The 22505-nt window shown below is 43.5% G+C and overlaps 1 protein-coding gene across 4 annotated transcripts in view; it reads left to right on the top strand.

Moving 5' to 3' along the window:
• The window catches only part of FNDC3B (fibronectin type III domain containing 3B), a 561687-nt gene that overhangs the window by 48223 nt on the left and 490959 nt on the right, over positions 1–22505 (top strand). The window lies entirely within an intron of this gene.

Here is a 22505-nt window from a genome sequence, read left to right as displayed (position 1 = left end):
CAAGTGCTGTTTACATGCTTTGCAACCACACATCGCCTTTATCGCATTAAAGCATTAAAGCATGTCCTACTAGTGTGGGGGAAAAAGTAACAAAACATTATTGCTTTCGGTGTAAAATGCATATCGGAGATACATAATGTGAAAAAGAGTGATAATTAAGTATGCTTTTCAGATTTAAAATAGTCCCTCGTGCATTACAATGCTAGGACTTCCTGGAAGATGGCAGGATACACTAATTAGCAAATACCATTTGGTGAATGAGTATTACTCCTCTGGGTGGACCCAAAGTACACTCTGTGTACTTCAGACAATTGGTAACAATATGTCTTGTGACAGCTGCGCTCTCAAGCCAGACCTGAAACCGATCCTAACAGAACAGTCACATGGGGGAAATTCTAAGCTTATGCTTTTGGAGAAAAGAGCTGTGGTTTCGAAGCTAGTTTGCAGTTGAGTATAGTGAGTGTTTGCAGTGATTGCTGCCTGGGTTTAGCTGCTTTTCTTCCTGTTCGGTGTAGCCGATGCTCTGAGAAGTAAATCACTTCTCCACAGGCCACAGTAGCAGCATCCAGTGAGGGTCTGCTAAACTGCTTAATGCCTCTGCCAGGAAATGCTTGTTTGTGAAGTTAAGTGACCCAACTGTAGGGAGAAAAGTATAGAGTGGAACCTAAAGAGGAGGCCCCTGATCGCCTTCACAGATCTGCCCTTCCAGCTTGGGGTACGGCTGACATTACTGAGAATGCCTCAGGGACATATCTGCGAATTGCATGGCGCAAGCAGAAAGCCTTGTTTTCGTTCACTTTTTTCTGGATGAGCTGCATTGAGCAACGAGCGTGGTTAAACTTGCCTCGCTGGCATTTATCGGTGCCATTATATTAAAGAAATAAGCTGCACTTCAGCACATTCTGCTTCCTGTACATGGTTTCCTTTATGTTTTGTAAGGGAAGCTCTGGCCTTGTGATTACTTCTGACACCGCAAAGTTCTGTGACTCTGGGTTGTTGCTCTCTGAAGGGATTGAACAATTCTCAGAATCACGCGCTCATTCAGCGCTGCGTAGAGGAGGAACGAGGGTGGAGGATCACAAGGAGCGGCAACCAGAGGAAGTCCAGTGGAAGCAGTCCATGCCACTGGCTTGACCTTTGGCGACCCAGCACTGGCCATTTGACCCCTAGCTTTAGGAATGACCCTTGACCTTCTTGTAACCACATATAGGAGCAAATATGAAGCCTCTGAGGGGGTCAAAAGAGTGTCAAGGGTTCAACCCTTGGTTGCCATTAGTATCAAAATGTGTGTGATGTAACTTCCGCTGCCCCCTAGCTTTGGGGTGACATGATCTCCATTGGGTTCACAAAGTGATCAAGAATAAATATCAATATCTGCTAGCTCCCTAGAATATTTGGGACTACTTGACGCTGCTCTGTAGCGGCCGGCGTTAGGGCAGAGTGGTAGGGCAGGGTGTGGGTGCCGTGGACGGGCAAGAAAGAAGGGAGAGAAGAAAAAGAACTTCCCTGCAGCCTGCCGCATCGCTGGTCTTCTGATCCTCTCGTGACTCCACTGCAGGCAGAGGCTCCCAGTCTCCCCTGTGGCCAATCCTGAAGCTGCTCTCTTGCATGAGAGCTGCTTCAGGACTGGCCTGAGCACCCTCTGTTTGCGCTCCCAGGGAGACTGGGGAGCTCTACCTGTTCTCTTCAACCCGGCAACGCAGCTCGGGTTGGAGACCGCTCAGTGCGCATTTGGGTTAGGCCAGCCTGAGACGGTCTGCCAAACCCACATGCGCACTGATTGCAGTGACTGCCTCTGTGGTGGCCCCGCCCCAGGACGTGGCACTTAGAAGTTGAAAAGTAAAACGATAATAAGCCTGTTTTATTATCGTTTTATTGTACAACTTTTGAAGCTGCCGGCGGGGAGGGGGACACTCCTCCGCCATAGCGGAGGAGCCGCTACTGCTAATACTTTCCGTCTCTACCTTGAACAGATGACACCGTGGCAGCCACGGATTCTGGTGCTACTTTTCCATCCCAATCTTCAAGTAAATTAGAATTTCACCTAACTCTGAATTTTTTGTGGCACTGTCAGCACTTGTGAATTATTGATAGCATCCTATCATTAGGCCAGAGGCCTGACATATGCATGCCTGGGGACCAATTACACAAGAGTTCTTCTCCATCAGCGAGGCCGTAATAGCTCAAATGTTGAGCCTTGGTTGCATCACGCTTCATGCATTTGCTTAGCGCATTTCTATCGTTTGTGCTGTCTCTAGTGCTTTTGGAATCTGGGTGTGCTACTCTTTTGGGACCCTGTTGACCTAGTCAAGGCGATCTGTAGATCTTTTATTTGGTTATGTTTCATAATGTTTACAGTTGAATCAATCTGGAAAGGAATGGCAATCTTTGAGTAGCCTATTATTTAGTAATCAGTTGTACTGGATAATTGCCAAGTAGATCCAGTTATGGATCTTTGTAGAGCATTGTAAATATTAATGTGTGCGTAAGCTCTGCCCCTTCTTAGCCCGCTTGGAGCATATCCACGTGCCTGAAGACCAAACACTTATTTAGTTGTTATTTTGTTGAGTTGACCATGTTGCTGGTTAACATCTGTGAGCCCTGATCTTGGTGCGGTTGTCGATGTTTGGTCTCCTAATTCAAAAAATATTTGTGTATTGGGAGCACAGGCAATATGTAATATTTTGTGTTATGTTGTGCTATATAGTCATGCTACATGTGAAATATTATTGTAGTGTATTTTATATTCTTTTTTAAGTTCAAGAAAAGGTTTATTGAAAAGATTATTATGATCATAAAAACAATACTTCATATATGTAGTTATTTGTTAATACATAAATACATGAAGGTGTAGTAAAGAACAATAACGATATATAATATCAATTAAAATAGTAAAAGGATAATATAGAAGATGATATGAATACAAGCAAAGGTTCACTGAAATCGTAAATAACAGTATATGTCAAAAATACACAATTACAATAAAAACTATATATATATATTATAGAAAATGATAAATTAAACATAATTATAAATAAACAATAGGAGGTCAAGGAGGCTTGGTCACTTCTTGTTGTGAGGGAGCAGGTAAAGGAGTTTTCTTCACGGTATCGTCTAGAAATTGTGTGAGTGGGCCCCAAAGGTGAGAACATTTAGTAGCAAGAGAGATAGGATGAACGACTGCTGTTTCGAGGCGGTGATTGTGACATACAGCATACCACCAAGCTAAATAGAACAATTTAGAGGAATCTTTCCAGTTTTTTTTTTTATATTTGCTGAAAAGCTACAGCTATTAACAAATCAATAAGTGGTAACTGGGATTGACTTGTTTTCCAGTCCAGTGTTAAATTACCTAGGAAAATGTTTGTAGGGGAGAGTGGAATTGTGGTGTGAAATATAGTGTTGATTTGGTGCCAGACCTGTTTCCAGAATATAAAAACATGTGGACAGGTGAAAAGCATATGATGGAGATAAGCGTGAACCTGGGAACATGTCCAGCAAGTGTTGAGATTTGTGTTGTGTATTTTATGTAGGTATGTGGGGATAAGAAACAATCTGTTGTAAATAAAGAAGAGTGTTTGTGTTGTGCTGGCCGCTCTGGATGATTTCCTAAGTTTCGTCCAAATTCTGTTCTAAAAAGAGATAGGCCAATTTGTTCCCAGATCGGATTCCCACGAGAGTTCCACTTTGGGTGTATTTTATATTCTGGTATGTAAGATGGGGTGTATTTTATATTCTGGTATGTAAGATAGGGTGTATTATCTCATTGTATGTCCTTCATAAATTGCTTTGTCGTCCAAGATGGCTATCTGGTCTCCTACAGTACTTTGATTGGCAAAATGGGCAATTTGCACTATCGGTGATAACCCAATTACATTTTTGTACTATTTTGTGAACTGCAGTGCAGTATGGGCTAACAATATGATGTATTTATAAGTACTGTTTTATGAGTTTTTGTCTCATTAGGAAAGCCATACAGTTCCTACATATTTTGAAGTTTTAATCTGAAAGGGTACACAGTTTATCATGCGTCTCCTTCTTTTTTTGTAGAATCCTCTTTTAAAGTTAAGAATGCTCCCTTCTCCAATACTTTATTAACCAAGCTCCAGCTATAACAGATGGCTCATGAAATGTTGTCAGTCTCCACTGATGTTTAGTAGCAGTTCTGTACAGTGTCATTAATCTAAATATGTGGTTTGTGGAAGCACCCTGTTGTTAAACTTCATTCCTGTCTTGTCTAGATTTACAGTATGCAATAAACATCCTTCATACCTCACTCCCGCTGTAGTACAGTGAAGTACCTAAAACCATATTTACTAATAAGACTGAAATACAGTTATAGTATAGTTTCAATAGCTTTGTGATAGTAGAACTCTGTGTCTCTTCTCCCAGATCTATCCCTACATCTCAAGAAATTTGTCATAGAGCACCTTCCTCTTTATTCTACTAAACAGTTTTTGTCCCGGATCCTGCTGTGACAGATATTCAGGGCCGGACTGGGAACAGAAAGCGGCCCTGGCAAACTGCTCAGCTGGACCCCCCTGGGGTGAGGGGGGAGTGCAGCCGAGCAGTTTGCGAGGGCCGGTTTCGGACGATTTTGTTACGGGGGGGCGATATTGCCAACCCCCGGTAACAAGAACGGCCCCCAGGGGGCCAAAAACGGCCTCCACCCTAGTGGCGTACTGGGGAAACGCCCGGTGCCCGCTATGGCCGGTCCGGCCCTGCAGATATTTGGTTGATGTGTGAAGCTATGTCTGTGCTTGGGTCTGCCTTAGCAGATCAGAGGAAAGGGGAGAATGGCGGAGTTGTTGGGGCACTAATTTAGATCTGTTGGTAGTCTTTGGCACTGTTAACAATTCCATCGTACCTGCTATGCACTCTCAGAAGGAAGCAAAGATGATGCCCTACTTTTGATATTTTCTTTTCTTTGAAACCACATTTAGGCAGCAGTCTCTTGTCTTCCTTTGAACTATAATCCTTGCGCTTTCCCCGTCTCCTGGTTAAATGCCTATATTGCTTTGCTTGCTATTGTAATGTTTTAATTTTATTCTCTGGATTTGGATGAGCTTGCTTCCATGTTTGCCTCTTTGATCAAATGTGAGATGCTGCATTTTGGGGTCCACTTTCTATCTGGTTGGCTGGTTATCGGCCCTTGAACTTGACTTTCTGGCCACTTTTTTGTTTTCAATGAAGAATCTTATCCTCAAATGTGCCACATTGCTCTTGTAGCTCAGACTGGACAATTGGCGCTTCCTGTTTTGATCACCTATGACTGGTCAGGAAGATTTATTTCCTCTTCCTTTTCCAAACTGATCTAAAAATTTGTTTTTTGCCTGTAAACTCCCTTATCCCCTCTTAACTGAACTATAGGAATTACTTGCAACTTGGCCTCCAGGTATATGCAGATAATAGACCCCAGCTTGGTCTAAATGCAGTAACATCTTCATCTGGACTACCTTAACCTTAGGTTTTGTAATTGTATTTTTTGTGGCAAATGGGAATTTTACTTATGGCACGTGTGTCACCGATTGGTATTGTACTGATATATGATCTTTTTATGTACTGGGCAATATGAGAAATAACTGTCCATCTTGATTTCTCAGGTCTGCTAATCAGAATATTCTTGTGTTGCATAGAATCTGGTTGGTTCATGCTGTTGACCTATACATCTAGACATTTCTGATTAAAGATACACCCAATTACAACGTTTTGTAAATGCTTGATGACTTGGATATTATCGGTGTAGCACCATTCAGGCTGTTCTTGCCCTAATCTTGTAGCTGCTTGTTTGCCTGATGCCAGAAGACCGATTTGGGTGACAGTGCTATTAAAATCTTCTTTTCAAGTTATTGTTTTCAGTTGTGATTTTGCATTGTTTTCTTTTCACTTATGAACATACCCCAGTTTCCTTTTACCACTGTACAACGTAGTGTAATATTGTAGTTAATTAATGCATGAAAGAATCTCTTCAAGTGAGATCCACCCACCCACCCTCGAGAAAATGCCCCTTCCTCCCACCCTCCGAAGAAGGGACTGGACTCCACCAGGCCCTCTCGTGTTCTAATATCTTCTGCATTGTATTTCTGCAGTGTTCTCTAGAAAGCTCATTACTCATCCAAACAGCAGGAGCAAGACACTTACTGGACCCTTACGGATGATGGGTAGCATGGTGGCACTTAATATCATAACACCAGAGAGTACCAGAAAGAACTAGCTAAGAAATTATATATATCTTATGTCAGTGATAAAGGGTACACATGTTTTTACTAGGTACTGTTGTTTTTAGGATGGATTCCCTCACCCACCAGCAGGTGGCATGTTTCATCATAGTTGTTATAAGCATATATTAATGTGGGCTACAACCCTACATTGATATAGGAGAACCATAGAGGATTAATAGGTGGCAGAAGCTCTATGATCTCTAGATGGGCTTCCTTTTTTTTAAGTTTCAAAGAATTTTATTAGACAAAGTAAAGGTGTCAATACAGAAGAAAACCTAAAGCATAACAGCGATATGAGCTACACAGTAGAACATGACTGCAAAAATAAACATGAGACTAAAAAAAAAAAAAAAAACAGCAGATAATTGAGGCTAAATAACAAAAAGCAATATTGAAGGTAACGCGTAGTAAATGAATTATAAAAAGTGTAAAGGAACAAGCAGGTCACTCAAGGAGGCTTAGAGACCTCCTGCTGAGAGGGAGGCAAATGAAACAAACGTTTGGCACAAACATCACGGTACAGGGTTACAGGAAGCCAAAGTTCCTGTCGCTTCTTGGCCAAGTTCAGGGGGTAAACAAGGACAGTATCTAGTCTGTGATTGTGACATACATTGTACCACCATGCTCTAAAAGAGATATTAGCAAAGTTCTTCCAATTAACAGTGATTTGCTGAAATGCAACAGCTAGCAATAGGTCAACAATTTGCAGATTAAAATCAGTGTTAGCCCAACAGGGAGAGAGACTGCCTAGGAAGATATTAACAAAGGAGAAGGGGAATGCAGTATGAAATATGGCATTGATTTGGACCCAAACTTGTTTCCAAAAATCATGCGTGGCAGTACAGGAAAAGAGCATGTGAAAGAGGGAAGCCTTGGGTGCCGAACAAGACCAGCAAAGGTCAGGTGTTAGAGGAAACCTCTTATTCAACATTTGAGGAGAAAAGAGGAGTCTGTTGTAGATGAAAAAGAGGGTTTGTGTGAGAGAAGCAGCCCTAGACGACTTCCGAAGTTTGGTCCAAACTTTATCCCAAAGAGAAGTGGGCCAGGAGACGTCAAAATCAGACTCCCATTGTTCCTCTACCTTGGATTTTGATCTAGGTGCAAGAGTTTTGTGAATCGAGTGGTAGATTGAGGAGGCAGTGGGACGTGTACATAACAAGGAATGTAAGCGCAGAGTAGGGCTGGAAGGGTCAGAATGAGTAGGAAAGGTAGAAAATTGGGTATAGGCGGACAGAACTGCAGTCTTGAGTACGAGGTACTTACGGAAGAAGGAGTGAGGAAGACCAAACTTTTGGCTAAGAGCAGGGAAAGGTAAGAAATCGGAACCAGAAAAGAGATGGGACACCCAAATTAAGCCTTTCTGCCTCCAAGATTTCCAATAGAAGGATTTGTGATTAATGAGAATATTATTATTATACCAAATGGTGGTGTTGAGAAATTCAGCGACAGAAGAAGGGGAACTTGGGGAAGCGGAAAGAAGAAGTTTGGTAGTAAATTTATGTATGGGAGTGGAAATGACCTGGGGCTTACGAGAAAACGAGAGGTACTCAGCAAAAGTGAAGGGGGATAACAAAAGGCGCTCAATAGCAAGCCATAAGGGGGAGGATTCAGCAGGATCCCGCAGCCAAAGGGAGGCTTGACGCAGAAGAAACGCTTTGTGGTAAGTGGGGAAATCAGGAAAGTCGACCCCACCCTCTGATTTGGGAAGTCGTAGCCTGCACAAGGACATGCGCGCTTTTTTGGCGGACCAGAGGAAGGAAGAGAGAACGGTATTAATTTTCCTAAAAAACTTAGCTGGAATAGGCACTGGAATGTTGGAAATAGTATACAGAACTATTGGGGAGAGCATCATTTTAATCGTGTCAAGACGACCCCACCAGGAAAGGTAAAGCGGGTGCCATCTGGAGGTAAGATCAGACAATTTCTGGATGCACTTATTAAGACATAATGAGACAGTGTCAGGAAGAGAAGGGGTAATATACAAACCAAGGTATTTAATATGCGAAGGACTCCAGGTAAAGTTAGATGCAGCGAAGTCAGGTTTAAAGGTGAATTTAGTAAGGGGCAAGATTTCACACTTGTCATTATTCAACTTATATCCAGAAATTTGGGAGTAATCATGAACTTCAGATAGAAATGTGGGAATAGAAATGGCAGGGTTGGATACAAAGAGTAGGATATCATCCGCATAAGCGGCAAGTTTGATGTTGATCTGTGAGAGTTGGAAACCGTGCAAATGAGGGTTTTGGCGAAGTTTTGAAAGAAAGGGTTCTAAGGCTAGGTTGAAGAGGAAAGGGGAGAGGGGACAACCTTGGCGGACACCTCTACCTAAGCTGAAGAAAGATGATACTAAACCATTAGCACAAACCGCCGCCCTGGGACTAGAATACAAAAAAGAAACAAAAGAGATAAAATTAGGACCGAACCCAAACCATCTGAGAGCAGCAAAAAGGAAGGTCCACTCTACCCTATCAAATGCTTTTTCGGCGTCCAAAGCAATTGCCGCTAGTGAGTCCGTAAAACGTGAGGATCTGGACAGGACATTAAACAAAAGCCGCGTATTATCTGTGATGAAACGGCCTTTAACGAATCCAGATTGTTCTGGACCTAACAAATCAGGGAGAAAGGGGTCTAATCTTATGGCAAGAGACTTAGCATATAACTTGTAATCAATATTGACCAAGGAGATTGGTCTATAATTTTTGCAATATTGAACATCTTTACCTTCTTTGGGTATAATACATATGTGAGCATCTGAAAAAGTACCAGAAGAAGTGCCACTGAGTATAAAAGAATCAATAAGAGAGTGTAATCTGGGTAATAGTAATTTGGAAAAATGTAGATAAAATTCGACGGTAAGTCCATCCGGACCCGGGGCCTTATCCTTCTTGAGTGATTGAAGTGCAGTCTGTAGTTCTGAGCTAGAAATAGGCAATTCAAGAGAGGACAAGTCAACAGGAAAATTGGAAGGTGTCTTAATTGTAGAAAAGAAGGTGGCAAGAGATTGGGCAGTAGGGTGAGTTTCAGAGGAGTATAACGTGGAGTAAAAGCGGGAAAATTCCTCTAAAATATCGGCATCTGTGTGCTTTAAAACAGAATTAACATCATATATAGACTCAATATTCAATTTATGTTGCTTAACTTTTAAATAATTGGCTAAAATCTTCCCCGCTCTGTTCTTACCCCCATAAAATTTTGAACTAGATTTCAGCAAATACAGCGATGCATCATCAGTAGATTGTTTGTTAAATAACATCTTAGCCTTAATAAGAGAGGTCAAACTTTCCTGCGAATGAGAGGTGTAGAAGGAGTGTTCCAGTTTTTTAATGGTAAGGAGGAGATCGTTTGCTTGCATGCGGGCAGCTTTGCGCTTTCTGGCTACATACTCAATGATGAACCCCCTGGCTGTAGCCTTAAAAGCGTCCCAAATAGCATGCTTGGGTAAAGTGGGTGTATCATTAGTGGAGAAAAATTCTTCAGTAAACTCAGCAAAAGAAGTGGCGAATTTGGGGTCGAGCAACAGAGCATTATTGAATCGCCAACGTTTTGGTCCAGTGGATTTGGGTAGGATGTCGATGTTAACCAGAACAGGAGCATGATCAGAGAATAATATGGGACCAATATCGGCATAAGTGAGGGATTGGGAAATGTGATGGGAAAGGAAGATGTAATCAATGCGGGATTGTGAATGGTGGGAAGGGGAGTAAAAGGTAAACTCTTTAGTAGTGGGATTGCATAAACGCCAGGCGTCAATGAGTTTGTGCTGGGAAATTGCTTGAGTAAACAATTTGTGAGACTTATTAGGAATGAAAGATGCTTTGGATTGCCGATCTAAAAAGGGATCAAAGGGTAGGTTGCAATCACCTCCCATAATAAAATTGTCATCAGCAAATTCAGAAATACGAGAGGCCATTGAGCGCCAGAAGGCAGGGTCACCACCAGTAGGTGCGTAAATGTTGAGAAGGGAGATGGGAATACCATTCGAGGAAAGTTTGACGTACAACCATCTACCCTCAGGATCCGACTCAGTAGACAAGAGCAAGTGAGGTAAGGATTTGCGAATTAAGACAGCCACACCATTTCTCTTGCCATCGCCCGGAGCAGAAAACACATCGCCCACCCAGCCCCTCTTGAGCTTAGCAGCTTCGATATCAGACAAATGGGTTTCTTGCAAGAAGGCAATGTCAACATTTAACTTAGCTAAATGAGAAAGAATTTTTTGCCTCTTAATAGGAGAATGGAGACCTTTAACGTTCCAAGAAACAATACGCACAGACATTAGAAATTAGTAAATGAGTGATATAAAGACAGATTGAACCATTGAAAGACTGCCTCAGAGAAAAAAGAGAACATAGGAAGAAGAGGAAAAAAGTAAGAGTAGAGAAGAAACATAGTGAGCAAATGAGAGAAGAAGAAAGGGGAAGCAAGAAGTATCATAAAGGTAGAAAAAAGCCAAGGTGTTGCTGAGAGCGAAAAAGAGGTAAAATGAAAATCAGTGATGGTAATAAGTAAAGTTAAGTGAAACAGCAAAAAGAAAGAGCACGCAAAGATCATTGAATAGATAGAACACCAAAGAAGCTTAGAGGAAAGGGAATGCAAATATAAGTCATGGGAAAGATGATATAGCAGGGTGATAAAATGTGAAAAGAGAAAAAAGCATGGCCAAGGGAACGAGTAAGCGACAAAAGTAAAGAAGAAGAAAAAGAAGGAAGAAAAAAGTGAGCGCATAAAGAATATTGACACCAATAAACCTGAAAAAATAAAGAAAAATAACAAAGTAGGGAGAGACAAAATAGGAACGTACCTGTGGAAGAAGGGATAATGGGATCTGACAAGGGGTAGCTCAACAGGAGTACGATCAGGAACAAGGACAAGCAAGGACGTGCGTGGAAGTAGGGAGAGGGAGGTAGGACCAACTGAGGAAGGCAGGACACTCGGGGTCAATGGGACGTCCAACCAGAGAAACAGAACGGAACACACAACAATGATCTGCAAGAAGAGAAAGGCAACAGAGTTAGGCGACGGCGGACGGCAAAGACAAAAACACGTAAGGAGTAGAACAAACTAATGAATTTCAACATCAGTAAGCAAATACTACAATGGAAACAACATTGAACTTGAGAACATGCACAATTAGGGCCAATTGAATTGGAGAAAGCAACAAACAAAAGCAACTAGAGCATCATGGTAAAACTTCAAAAGAAAGTCATGGTGGACGAGATGAGGAAGGGCCAGAGAGCTCCATCTCAGCTTGACCACAGGAATTCAGGAAACTCCGAAGACGCGTAGGCTCCTCATATGTGGTAGTCTTATTGTTGTAGGTGACTTTGAATAAGCAAGGATGGAAAAGACCATATCTGGCACCAATAGAGCGGAGATCAGGTCTCATGTCCAAGAAGGCCTTACGGCGATTCGCGGTGGCTCTAGCATAATCCTGCGCAAAGAACAAGGTGGAACCCGACCAAGTGAGACGAGGAGAGGCCCTGGCCGCAGAAAGGACTTTCAGCAGGTCAGTATATTCCAAAAAGTACATTATTACACCTCTAGGCTTCGCTGGTGTGGAGGGAGAGGAGGAGGCTCGGCCAAGTCTGTGGGCACGCTGGATATTAAGCGAAATGTCCTCAGGCAAGTGTAGAAGCTTGGGGAGAAAAGACCTGAAGAAAGCAATAGGATCATTTCCCTCACAGCCTTCCACCAGGCCATAAAGGCGAAGATTGTTGCGCCTGTTTCGATTTTCCAAGTCCTCCACCTGCTTCTGGAGAGAGGAGATCTGCGTGTGCAAGTGGGTGACCTTAGCTGCAGAATCTTGAAGAGAAGAAACGTCTCGTTCCACCGAGGACACTCTTTCATCCATTGAAGCCCAATTGTCCGTGAGAACTGGAAGCTTAGCATTTGTTTCCTCCATGAAAGGGCGCAGGGCCCTTATCTCTTCGAGAATTAGCTCCATTGAGATGGTCGAAGAAGATTTAGGAGGCGAAGGTGGGTCCTTTTTTAATCTCTTGGGCGTCATTTTTGCTGAAGCTTGTGAAGAGGTTTCCATATTTGGCGACGTCTCACTGACACAAAAAGGCTGGGACGCTTCTAAGTGAGCCAACTCCGTGAAGAGCTTGGAATTTTTAATGTAGTTGCGCCTTTGAGCCTTGCCAGAGCTTTCAGCCATCAACGTACTAGTAAGGTACAGGGTGGCCCTGTCAAACTAGAGGCAAAAACAAACAGTTTGCTGGTTCCAATGAGAAGGAGCAATAAAAAAGTTGGAGAAAAAGAGAAAAAAAAAAAAAAAAAAAAAAGAATAACAAAAAGAAAAAAGTAAAATGTCAGAGGAATCTGAATACCACAGAGCCAGGCGAAGGAGGTGAATGCACAAAATGGCTGCCAAAGTTGAGGTAAACAAAAAATACGTTTTAAGCCGTGCAAGTAATGAAAAAAATAAGAAAAAGTCACCTAGCAGTGTAGAACCATGTTGTTGGCGGAGCTGAAGAGATTACAGGATCCATGTGGCAGCCGGAGGTACAAAGCGCGATAAAACGCGCTGCTGAAGGAATCCTGGCACAGATGAACAAAATGGCGGTCGCGGCCGATGCAGAGCCGCGACCGGGAGCGGGAGCAAGAACAGAGATAAAGGAGGTCCGCCGCGGCAAAAAGAAAGAATTCAGGGCATGCCTGAAGCGTTCAGACGAGCAACGCTGCCTTCCATCGTTCGCCTAAAGAGCGCGAACCGCCGAGAAACCCTGGCGTGGACGGAGCCCCTACGCCGGCGCCGCCATCTCTCTCGGGCGCCTAGCCACGCCCTCTAGATGGGCTTCCTGATGTGGACTTGAATTGTTACAAGTGCCTATTGGACCACCTCAATCTTTATATATTGTATAAAGTTATGGGGAATTGCTCACCCGAAAAGGAGGTCGACATGTTTCTGCCCTGGCAGTAGACCTAAAGAAAGGTGCTGTGGGCTTTCATCAGGACCTGATGTTCTCTGTATTAATCAAATAGTAATGAAAGGAAAATCAATGGACATTCTAATCCATAATCATAATGCGTGGCTAAAACTGCAGCATCTTGTGGAAACCTTGTGGGGGGGTCTAGCGCCTTATTTGCTTGCCGGGAGGTTTAAGAGACCTTGAGTTGCCTAATGCCACATGTACCTTAAGGTGTTAAACAAATTGGAGACTTTATAGCTGACAGACAGAAGGTGATGGGAGGGATGTTTGCAGATATTCTAAACCACTGGCAATGTATCCGGGTATCATTCCACCAATTGTTTTCTCCCTAATGTGCCACTCTAGGCAGAGGCCCTTATTCAAATAACTACTGACCCTTCTCCTCGTGTAAGCAGCCCATCTAAAAAGGCCAGGCTTCGCCCCCTTGAGAAGGGAGCAAAAGCAACCCCAGACTCATTAGCTTGACTAATAACTTTGAATGGGTGGAACATCACGTCTGTTCACAACATAACCATGGCCACTTAGAGTGTTACATCAAACACAGAAAGTATGCTGGAATGAATGCTATTAAACGATTGGCAGTCATTCTGGGCTGCGTTCCAAACTATTGTTTTTCACCGGCTGTGCCATTCTAGAGAGACGCCTGCTGACGCAGTGTGACCAGTTCATCCTGAACTATAAGGCTCGGTGGACAAAAAGGCAATAGACTGGATTGCAGCCCACGGTGATTGCCAGTGGCTGAGACCTATTTAAGCAATGCACCCATCCCTTTTTGTTTTCCTCAGTGTGACTCTGTAAGTGCAACCGGTAAGCCCTGACGTGCAGCCCGTGCTCATTGTACATAGGACTCCAACGGCACCCTATTGAGAAGGCACAAATGGACTGAGAGCGGTCTGGTGCTGCTCGTTTTCTCGTTTAAGGGGGACCTGGCATGACATCCATCTTTCTTTTGCCCACCGTCCCACCCCAGTATAGACCCAGCCATATGCAAATCAACCTTGGTCCTGCTCTAGTGGGAGCAGTGAAGCTTGACCTGCCAACCCAGGTCCTTTCTGACCCGGAACACAAGTAATGTTAGGCCAGTTTGTGATTGAGACAGTCTGAAACCAAAGGCTGACAAAGGCTAGTTGAAGAAAGCCAGTGGTCGAGTGGGGTTAACCCAAAGACCACGCTGTAGAGTGCAGTGGGTCTTTTCCACAGCTGTAATGTCAAAACCCGGGCCTAAAAAGTTAAAATAACAAGCATTGGCATAGCCAATAGGTCTCGCCTTTGAGACCTTATAAGTATTTAGCCATGCAACAGTTGCATACCTAAATACTTATAAGGTCCCAAAAGCGAGACCTATTGGCTATGCAGTGCGGCCGCGAAAGTGATCGCGATCGTGATCAAACATCAAAGTGGCCGTGCGGCCGCGAAAGTGAAAGTAACCGCAGTAAAGCGCGGCGCCCGCGCACATGCACTGTAGCTCTAGGCTGGCCTGGTAGCACTTTTTGGAGCCCTCTCAATAAGTCTCGCCAGACCAGCGCATGTGCTGGGTCAGGCGAGACCTAAAAAAAGAATTCTGGTGGGGGTTGCAGGTCCCGTGGGAATGATGTTAAAACAAATCCCAACCGGGTGACGAGTGACAAGATGTTTTTTCTGCCCATTGTCTCTTCCATGTGTTTTTTGAGTTTGTTCACAATTAATAGCCCGTTGCGTTATTAAATAAATTGTCAGAGCAGTTCTTCTGGCATTGTTTGAAAATGTATTCTTAGTTAAATGTATTTCCCAATAATTTTGGCACCAGGTTCCTGTCTTTTATTTTGAGAGCTGATCATGGCCAATGAACCCAAACAATGTCAAGTGGGCAACCTTAATCCTAAATCAATGTTCTTAGTATTTTTATTGTGCTGGTACTTTCATTTTTGGAACATAATGGATTACCCCTTCTATGCACCACTCCACAGAAAGTAATTTAGCATTCTTATGTAGCTTGTGGAAATGAGAAGCATTTTAATCCCGCATCTAAACGGAGTGGGACAAATGCCAGGCTCACAAAATCAAGGGAGTTTAAGTGGTGCGCACCCAACCAGGCAACTAGGCAGGAAGCTAAAGCCAGCTTTTGTACCACCTAGTGCTTTGAAGTAACTGTGAGATAGTAAATAACGCTATACAGAACTCTCTCAAACTAAATGAATGATTCGCACAAGAGAGCAAGTTCCTTAAAAATGGAGTGGTCAAAATGCAGTGGCGTAGCAAGGAGGGGTGGGGGATCCAGGGGGGAGGTGTTCCCTGGGTGGCACCCACTCTTCAGTGCGGCCATGCGGGGCGTCAGCAGTGCGAGGACTCTGCCAGCCCCTTCCCGCTCTTCAATACGGCTGCCGCGGGGCGGCAAACGCAGGGCCCAGGCGGTCTAAGGTCTAGCTACCCCACTGTCAAATGTACAAGGTTCCCCCAGTGATAAGCAATCATCTGTTATCTTAAAAATTCACCTTTTGGGCCTCGTGATAGTTGAAGCATATGAACAAGGTGGTCGACATCCTATCGTGTTTAGGTGCCTGTTAGACAACTTGAGAATCTTCCAACTTCAGACATGCGAACACTTGCGGTGCCACTGTGTGTCACACGATATCCGCTTTCTTCACATGGTGAAGGGCCCTGATCACACGGTGGGAGAGAAGGTGAGCTGGAAACCGCAACACATAGAGGGGTTCAGGCTCTTGTGTGGAGGCTCTGCACAGCTGATGCCCATCAGGGGTTTGCACTCTCCTGGGGGCATGGGCGTCAGAAGCTTGTGCAGTATTTTTGGGGCAGGTAGAAGGGTTTGGTCGGGTAACTGCTGTCTCTAAGTGCCCCTGCTCTTGCCCTCTTCTTGACCCAACCCCTCTAAGACCCCTCCATGCTGGTAAGGCAGCGAAGGGGCCCCATCCCCCTCTCCTGACTCCGCCCTCGCTAGGACCCTCCTCTGACAGTCTTTAAAGATAGGCTAACCTGCAGCTAATCTGCATCCAAGTGCTTCCATGGTGTATTTTGAATCATAAATGAGTGATCACCTTTAATAAACCACTTTATTCCTTGCTTAGATTGGCGCTGCCTGATGGAAGGCGGTGGCTTATGGCGAGATCGTCTGCTGCAGTGGTTCTTAACCTGTGGTCCGGGGACCCCTGAGGGTCCACAAGGCCTACTCACGGGGGTCCTTGAAATTAAATAATACAAAAAATTAATCCATTCAAATGAATAAAGTTATACAAACATGGAAGCAACATTGAAAATGTGAAAAAGTTTTATATATTTGATCGTGAATTGCACAAAATATTTCAATATTTGAGCATGTTTGGTGTATGCTGGTGTTTGTATTTTTGTGTATTGTTCCGAGGTCCAAATCCTAGACATTGCTTAGGGAGGGGGTCCCCGGATTCCAGTAATGATTCAGTGGGGGTCCGCAGAAGTTAAAAGGTTAAGAACTGCTGGATTACTGCAGTACCAGTAGCACCAAGAAAGTCGCCTGGTGGTTCACGGGCCAACTTTATTAAAGGTTCTCACCGTCTGATCTTTTCATAAAGGGATTACATTTGACCTAGTACCTTTTGAATTGAAATCTCATCTCCGGAGATCTGTCTAGTCAGCTGTCAAGTTGCACTTAAGTGAGTTTGGCAGCACACTCTCTCTCTCCCCATCTCTATCTCTCTCTCTCCCCATCTCTCTCTCTCTCTCTCTCTTTCTCTCTCTCTCTCTCTCTCTCTCTCTGTCTCTCTCCTTCTCTGTCTCTCTCTTTCTATCTTCCTCTCTCTCTCTCCCTTTGTGTGTGTCTCTCTCCCCCTCTCTCTTTTTCTCTCCCCCCTTTGCCTCTCTCTCTCCCATCCCTCTCTCTCCCATCTCACTTTCTCTCTCTCGTTTACTGCATCAGTAAGTGCGGAATATGTCAGAAGCTCCTCTCGGTTGGTTTTGCATAAGCAACGTGGCAGCTACAGTATGGATCTGTCGCTTTACTTTCGAAAGGAATTTCGAAGTTTTGGCTCGATGCCTAGAACAACTCCAGATGGTAAAACAACATTTTTATGGAAGTCAGATTATATTGAAAGGAATACACACTTTTATTTGACCTTATCTTAGAAAATCATGTTTGATGCCTATTTGCTTTTCAATTAATTAATAATTTGTAGCAGCCAGGTCTAATTTCTGAATTAGTTTAAGAAGATAAGTTGTTATTTAAATCTTGATATTTTAGGCATTATTTGAATTCAGGACAGTTTTTCCTTTTTTTTGTGCCAGTCGGTGATTATTGCAATTAAACTCCCTTTGTTTAAAGTTTTATAACTTTTTTGCTTTATACAAATTATAGTTTTCCTTCCCAGTTTTTTCCTTCACCTTTGCCTGGGTATATTTGTAGTGCTCTTACCAGGAAGTGGGAACTTTTTAAGTAAGGTATTCACATTAAATTTTCTTTACTTATAATTAATTTAGACCTTTGTTAATGAGGCTGCTGGCTTCTTGTGTCTTTACTAGTTATGTCTACACTTGGTAGAAGAGGTCAGTAAGATCTATAAGGAGCACTTAGCCAGCTGCCATCATATGTCACCTGTGGGAGCCAAGAGGACTTATAAAGCACTGAACACTCTGTCCCGGGGCCGGCTGGTCAGATGCCTAAAACCAGCTACTCCAGACGTAGGCTTTCCTTTGTAACTTTCAAGGTTTTAATAGTTTATCCCAAACAATAGGGTAAATATATGTTTTTTTCTTAGAGTTTTATATAGCGTGAACTCGACCCGAAGATATCGGGTATCGGAGCGCTTTACATGAGCACCAGTTTCGATAAAGATGAACACGTTCATTTTTGTTAGACGCGGGGAGATTAAGTGATTTGCCCAGAATCACAGGATGTTGAGCGTCCCTGCCGAGACTCAAACCCAGTTCCCCAGCTTCGGGGTCGACCGCTCTAGCCGTAAGGCTACATCCTCTCCCCAAAAGCATTGATGTCCCTACCAACATCATCTTCCTAGCAATCTCATACCAACATTTTCTGTGAGTTGGTATTCGAGGTCTTTCTTTTTTAGCTGACTTGTAGAACTTAATACATATTAAATACCTCTTCCTCACATTTTGTAACTCTCAGCTTAGCAAAGACAATTTACTCTCTCCAAGCAAGCTGCCAAGGATCCTCCAGAAGTGTCCTTCAGCTTTATGACAACATTGAGGCTGCTTTTCTGAAGTCTCCCCTCGCTAGAAACGACCACCGCTGACCACCAGGCAGTCACCACCGTGGAGTTACATTCAGTAGATCCATCTTTTGTTGTTCATTGATCACGTCTCAAAGAGCAGCGATGCAAGCTACTCAATGAACGCTTGAGATTACATTTGTGAAGCCGCACGCACCGTAGAAGCCTGATGTTGCCCAGCAGACGAGGTAGACACCTAGGTAGACACCTAGGTAGAGTCAGCCTCTGCTATTTGTCTCAAGAGTAAACAATCCAAGGTTATCTTGGGATGTGATTATTGGTCTTAAGAGGCTGGAGGAAAACGCTTGAGAAATTGTCCATCTGCTTTTCATATGAAAGAAGCCAGCCCGCTTCCTCTCCGACTCCTCCTCAGATCATCTTACTCCATCGATGCAAACGTTTGGCGCCGGTGGCAGTTCGGAGACATCTTTGGCTCAAACTCTGGAAAACAGCTGTAGCTTCCAAGTCTCTTGTGGAGGCGCCCTTTCCACGAGCACATCAATTTCCCAGAGAACACAGGAGGAGTGCTCTTCAGTTTCAAAAGCAGACTGTGTTTTTAATGTGTTTGTACAGAACGGTTCATGCGCGTCAAGGTGCTCTGGTGCAGGACGTCCGCGCACCTCCCGTTCTTAACCAGCAGATGCAAATATTGTAAAAGTTGAAGGTTGATAGATCTTTAAAGGAAGGCTTCCAGTCTCACCTGCTGACCTCATACACAGGGCTTGTTTTCCTTGACATCTATCGTATTATTTATTTATTTTTAAAGTTTCGTATAGCACGAACATGACCCAAGCGGGTATCAGAGCGCTTTACATACGAGATGAGGAAGACATAGGTAAATAGCTGTGGAAGAAAGAGCATAAAAATATATACCAAGAACACAATAATATATGGGCAGGCACACTGAGATTAAGCATATGCCCCGTAGCGTATTAAGCAGCAAAACAAGATGGGAGACAAGAGGAGAGAAATTTCTAACTCCGCGCAGTATTGGGTACTGTATATTGTATCGAACTGCTACCGTGGTCTGTTTGCACACCTTTCGTATTTCACCTTCTCAGAACTGGAAGGTATTCTGTCTTGAGTGCCTTCACATGTTGATAGTATTAAGGAAAGTTGCTTAAATTGCTAAATAATCAGGGTTCTGTTCAAACAATTATGCTCGCTCTTCCTTTTAACAATATTCCCTTTAATAGTAATATTTATTTTAATTAATTCCATTTCATACTTCTGCAAATATCAGTAGGGATTGCATTAACCTGTTGAACTGTTTTGGTCAGTTTTTTAGATAACCAAAGTGCAATGGCTCCCCAATGCAAGAACTACCATTAGGTGACTCCTGTTACGCTAATCGTGATCTATACATGGTCTCCTATAGCAGCACTGTCCATAAAAGTTCCCCATCACCTTCTGCTCATCTAGGTGTTTTACAATGGGAATTGTTGCAGGAAGTATTTGTAGCGGTGGAGAGATTAGTGGAAAATTGTGGATGATGTATGAACCTAGTCTGTTTTCAACTCTTTCCGCATTCCCTACGGTAAGCACAAACTAGATTCAAAATGACCCTCTCCTAGATCATGAAAATAGTAAATAGTTGAAGAGGTCAAGGTCAACGGGGGAGAGGATGCGGCCTAATGGCTAGGGTGGTCGATCTCAAATCTGGGGAACCGGGTTCGAGTCTCGGCAATGACGCTCAACATTTTGTGAATCTAGGCAAATCACTTAATCTCCCGATGCCTAACAAAAATGAATGTGTCCTTGTGTAATGCAACTGGTGCTCATGTAATGTGCTCTGATATACCTTTGGGTCAAGTTTGCGCTATATAAAACTCAGAGGAAAAAAAACCAATTAGGTTTCTTAAAGGTAAATGATGCTTGACCGCTCGATTTAGAAATGTTTCTGTTGTGTAGCTCATTCACATTTCACTTTGATACTATTTTGAGGCACTGGAATGTACAGCGCACTGGACCAGTCCATACTTTCCTAATGCTGGTGTACACCATGAGAACACCATAAGCAATTTTTTAGTTGGCGGTCCTGCATGGTCTGGTATCTGGGGTACTATGGCTAGCTCCCTAGTTAGAAAGGGTGGGAGAGATGCAGACCAGTGTTGCTTGGGTTGCAGGTGAATGCCTCCGCGGACAAAAATCTATTCCAATTCTTTACTTTCTTTTGCTTGACTTGCATTGCCTGGCCAATAAATGTGGTTCTACTATATTTTGGGATCTTTTTTATACGCTAATATGGACCTGTGCCCCACCAATTGGCTTTCAGTGCTATACACTTGAATTTGACCACGATTCCACTTGGGTTCACAAGGAGTTAGTGGAGTTCTTTCCTTGCCAAGGTGATGTGGTACTTTTGTCTCTCACGCAGACATATTCTAGGAGCTTAGCTTTGGTGGTCTGTGTTTGAAGTGCCTGTACGTGGATTGCTTTGCAATAGTCAAGTCAGGACGCCGCCACTGTATACTTAAAGAAAGATCCCTGGATGTGTGAGCGACATCTACCTATGAATGACACAGAATTTTCTGTGCCAATAAAAGTATACAACTAGAAAAGATGGGAAATGCCAAGCACAAAAATGACCTTTTACGAAGCGCGGGCGGTGCCGCTTTTGTGATTTCCACTCAGTGAATAATTTTCACAAGGGTGTGAATTTTTGGAGCAATACAAGCTAGTGGTTGTTTTTTATGGTGATAAGGTACTCAGTAAAGGAGTCAGTCAATCCCAAAATGGAAATTTGCACGCCCATGATCCGTAAAAGGTAACCTGTGCGCTTGGCGTTTCCCATCACCAGAATTCTAGTTGTGCACTCTAATTGGCACCAAACATTCTGTGCCATTCATAGGTTGATGTCTCTCACTCATCCAGAGATCTTATTTTGGTCTACAGTTGCGTCGTCCAGCCTTGTTTTGTGAGAATTCCTCTGGATATGGAATCTGTGGCACGAGACCACCCTGGCAGGGATCACATATGGGGTAACCTAGAGTACTCCACATGCAGTCTTTCCTGGAAGATGAGGTGGAAGAAACAATGCAGAGGTTCTGACTACGGTTGAAGTAAAAAATAATTTGAGTCTCAAGGCTTTTCCAGTCGCCGCCACCCTCTTACACAAAGTGTTCTGGAGGATGATGTGCCTACCTTCACATACGCTGACGACAGATCTAGACGACTGGTGCTCTCATATGGTTTGGGCTCTGGGAGTTAAGGAACACTTCAGGGATATTTGCCAGTGAAGAGAGCCCACCTCTGAAAGGTATTTATCGATGTGGTCTATTGTGAAGGAATTTGTGGATCCTTCGAGTGGGACCTTTGAAATAAATTGGTGGTTCGTCAGCTGTATGGGGTTCGTTTTAGGGACCTTTGCAACACCTAGCGTCGGATTGTCTTTTGCAGTGGACTTCAAATTGATCCTTGCAAAGTGGGCATGTTCAATATTTCTATATTGTCATGTACAAAAAGGTGAGTGAGTCCCCCGCTTCTGAGATGTTTTTTATGGTGGTTGAAGGCACAGTCTGTCATATCCAGAAATATAACCCTATTCAAACTCACGTGCAAAGGGATGCTCTGGTTTCCAGCAGTTTTTGAAAAAGGGGGTTCTGGCCCTTTGGAGGATACCTCCCCTTCAACCCTGCATTCAGACAGTTTGTGGGCAAAACAGAGCTTAATTTGAGCCAGTGGTTTTTGGTGCTCGGTACCGGAACTTAATTATTAACACCAGCGCTTGTGGCAGTCTGTCACAAGGTGGCACTGTCTGGAGATGACCACAACAACGGGTAATTATTAATTCAATATACATTAAAAAATACTGACTTAGGACCCACACAGCGCCATCAAAGTTAGAGGGAAATGAGGAAATGAGGAACCAAAGAGGACACGCAACACCGGTCCCCCCTCCTCCCCAGTGCCACACTGGATGGTACTAATTTCAAGTGCAATGGACAACAGTGGCCGTCACGAGGCCTGCAGGTGCACCATGGGATAAAATCAAGCACAAACTCTGTAAAGATAAATAAATACAAAGAAACCAGCTAACAATCCAGTTGAAGAAAACAGCACTGGATTGCAGCTGAATTCCACAGAAACATTGCATCATAAGATTAAACAGTCCGCCCCCGCACACTAACGGTAAGTGGAATGAACCACTGAAA

Source organism: Triturus cristatus, chromosome 11, assembly GCF_964204655.1.
Source record: "Triturus cristatus chromosome 11, aTriCri1.1, whole genome shotgun sequence".
NCBI classification, from domain to species: Eukaryota; Metazoa; Chordata; class Amphibia; order Caudata; family Salamandridae; genus Triturus; species Triturus cristatus.
Note: the sequence above shows the minus strand (reverse complement) of the source record. Positions and strands in the feature narration are given on the sequence as shown.